Below are 3,768 nucleotides of genomic sequence, written 5' to 3' on the forward strand. Positions count from 1 at the left end.
TCACCATCAGGTGTGTTAGAATGAGTATGCAACTCAGCTGGACAACTATTTCACAACCAGTTTGGACAACAAGTGGAAGTGTGTTTGTATACAATAGTGCTAAGAACAGGCAGCACAGCACAATGACAACAAACCGATAACACAACTACAAATGAACACAGGAGTTGTGTGGGGACAAACAATCACTTTCACATTTAGTGAAATCACTAAATGTTCCTTAATACATGTATTATAACATGTTTGCCTATAATCCTTTATTAAAATATTTCATTTCTCTAAATTCAAACTTGAATGAAATTTTTATGAGGTCACAAATTGTTACACTCATACTAAAGATAATATAGATAATAAAGATTCGAACTGACCAGTAAAATGGACTGGAGATGCGCAGAAAACAGGGCACAGGTGTGCGCTAACCAATTGCTATCACCTCACCATTGAATCACGCAGCTGAAAATTAATCGCCTTAATTGGCGTATTCAAGATCTTTGACCATCTTTGCAGGAAACTGGCAGGCGAGTTCACTAGAACTCGGGCCCGACTCGCACTAATACAGTTTGCTGACCGGCGCATACGTACGCGCCACGTGCATACGTGCATTTCATTGATGAACCAGACAAATTTTACTTCCACTGCAAAAAATATTTATGCAAAGAACACACTAAAAGTTTCACTTTTTGCCACACATGCATCTAAAAACACACATACATGTGTGTTCTTGCACAAAAAAACTGGTTTGATTTGCTTGATTGGTTTTGGTTTTTTAACATTGCAAATCTACATTTTGTATTATTACTTGTTTTGTTTTTCTATTTTTAAAAGAAAAAAAACTTTTTTTGCCTTTTGTTGAAGTAAATATATATGTAGGTCAAAACTGACCCGTAACACCATAGATGTTACTATAGTTAATAATATTAACATAAAAAGAAAATATTTAGGAGATGTGTTTTAATACCCCTCAGTGATAGTCTGGTAACATAACAATCTTTTATTTAGTTATATAATTCTCTTGAAGTTTATTTTACCATTTTTTTTATTAAAAACTAGAGATATGCTAAAAAAGAAAGGCCAAGGGGTCACACCAAAAATATTAAAACAAATCTTTTTATGGATAAGGAAGCCTAACAAGGTAATCAAGAGGTAAAATAATTAAATGAAAAATAAATATTTTGAAGGTATTTTATGGCTGATTTAAGACACGGGTCAAAACTGACCAGTTAACATAATGGATAGCCACACTAAGCTAAGTATATAGGAAGCTAAGAAAAAAAACAGTTGCTACATATTATCCATGATTTAAACTACAAAATTCACCACAGTATGTAGTTTAAATCATAGACCATGGATAATATGTAGCAACTGATTTTTTTTTCTAAAATATGAAATATTTTCATGACTATGGTTTAACTGTTTAGTATTAATCTGTTACTAAGTCTATGATAGGCTTAAGCATGAGGGTTTTCACTTAGGATTTATTGACTGATATGAAATAGTATATTCAGTAGCACTAATTAGATATGACTGCATTGATTGTCCCCTGCTCTTTGTGCTCTAGTCCCCTTTGAAACAAACCCAAGAAAATTCAGGCCTTATACATTCTCTGCTAAGATTATTCCAGTTTGTTACAAACTTCATCTGACTGTTTCTTGCCCTTCATTCCTGACCACTTTTTCACCTAAATCATTACAGGAATATAATGTTCATCAAATCCTAAATTGCAAGGTTTTTCAAGAAAAACTTCAGTGTTGAAGCTGTTCCATTACCTAAGTGCTGAGGAGCAATCTTGGGTCCCTCTATGGAATTTATTGACCCTCTGGTGAAAAAATTCTAGATCTGCCTTGCTTTGCAACAAGGATCTCATTTGGTAGCAAGGCCCTTGCAGGGTGCTCTGGTGAACACTGTGCTGTTCCACAGATTCTACACCTGCACAAACTAATATTGTCTTAACCTAGGCAAAGTCACTTGTCTGAAGATTAATATATTTTTATTAGTAATAATAATAATATTAATAAGTAGTGCTTAATTTGTATCTTATTTTTGTTTTTTGTTGAAATAGAAAATATGACATGGCAGGAACATATTCATGTTTACCTGACCCCAAGGAGAGCTGGTAAGCTGATATATCTCTTCCACAACATAAAGTCGTTTTGTGAACCTCTTATCTTTATATAGTCATACAAGATAGAACAAAGAATATTGAAAAATACTTGCATAAAATGTTTTGAAGGGTTTAACAGGTGTCCTGAAAAACAATTTTTTTTGTTTCTTTATGCTAAATCTGCTCTAAATAGCATTATGTTCTTAAGTTAGAAAAATAAACAGATGATTAGGGATGGGCCATGCTGATCCATCCTTTGTTGGGGTGACCCCGGGGGCCACAACCTGGTGGCACCGAGCAACAAAGACCCCAGAAGTGACAAGGATTACCTTTTGGTGTTCTCTGGTGAAGATCAGGTGCCTCTTAAACTCCATAACCTAGGTGGAGAATAGGGAAATAGGAACATCTCCTGCTTCCTATTAGCCGTGCAGTCTGAGATGTACTAACTCAGCACCCCCCTGCACACATACTGAAGCTTTGAATGCAGAGGAAAAAAAACGTCTTTTTATGCCAAACTGGTTTTCCTAAAAGGTATATATAAAATCCTTTATTCTTAAGCATATTAAACAAAAATATTAAGCAAAACAAATATTGTATGCACAATAATGCTTGTCACCCCGATAGTTTTAGAGGGGATAGTCAATTTTGTACATGAAATATAAGTACTAGGCTTCTTACATAATTTCTGAAGCCCAGTACAGACAGACCTTATACTCCTGGTTATTCATAAAATACAAAGGTATAGTCTCACTCCCAACGCATTTTGCCCAAAGGAAGCTTCCTCAGGGGATCAGGAGACCTTCAAAATTATAATGGTAAATCAAATGAAACTATTCAAAAATAATACCAAAAAATGTCACACTCAATAATATTCTATTGTACTGACTTACTTTGTGTGTTATATGGATTTTAACCATAGAAGGAGACGGAATGTTTCCTGTTAGTCCAGGATAGGTATAATAGTCAAGGTGGTAGCAAAAAAGTATAAACGCTCTAGAATATATATAAATATAATATATAAAGGGGGCGAAACAAGAATGTAATCATTAGTTTGTATTAAATTATGATAGAATGGTAGTTTAAGTTAGTAAATGAAGTAACTTTTAGTTGAATACCAGTCGTTGTATATATAAGTTTGAATGTTTATATCGAGGATAATTCACGCATATGTGGTTTGCACGTTTTGTTGTGTTATCATTTGTTTAATTTTTATAATAAAGAATTTTCAATGTTACTGGTATTGTTGAATTTTACAACTGTTAGTTACTCGGCAACATAGTCATATCTCTCGCTCTCTCTCTCTATATTATATATATATATATATATATATATATATACTGCCCTTTAGGTCTCTCACCTTTTCTTTTACTTGTAATACAGAACTTGCTAAAAAGCTGTTAATCTTTTAAAAATAATAGAGTGCTACACATTTTGTGCAAACTGTGTCATATTTTAGTTGAAATATTTTTGCACTCAAATAGAATAGTAAAGAAAGAAAACAGAATAAAATGCTAGAAAAAATGAGGCAGCTTTAAAGCCTTTGTCAAATATTTGTCAAGTGACATGTAGCAGCCACAAAATTGGGTGTTTGTTTTTTTTTTTGCACTTGGACATGTCATTATCATTGATCAATATGATCCTTTAGATAGGTACACCAGTAAACAGATCTT

The sequence above is a fragment of the Pyxicephalus adspersus genome, chromosome Z (assembly GCF_032062135.1).
Source record: "Pyxicephalus adspersus chromosome Z, UCB_Pads_2.0, whole genome shotgun sequence".
NCBI classification, from domain to species: domain Eukaryota; kingdom Metazoa; phylum Chordata; class Amphibia; order Anura; family Pyxicephalidae; genus Pyxicephalus; species Pyxicephalus adspersus.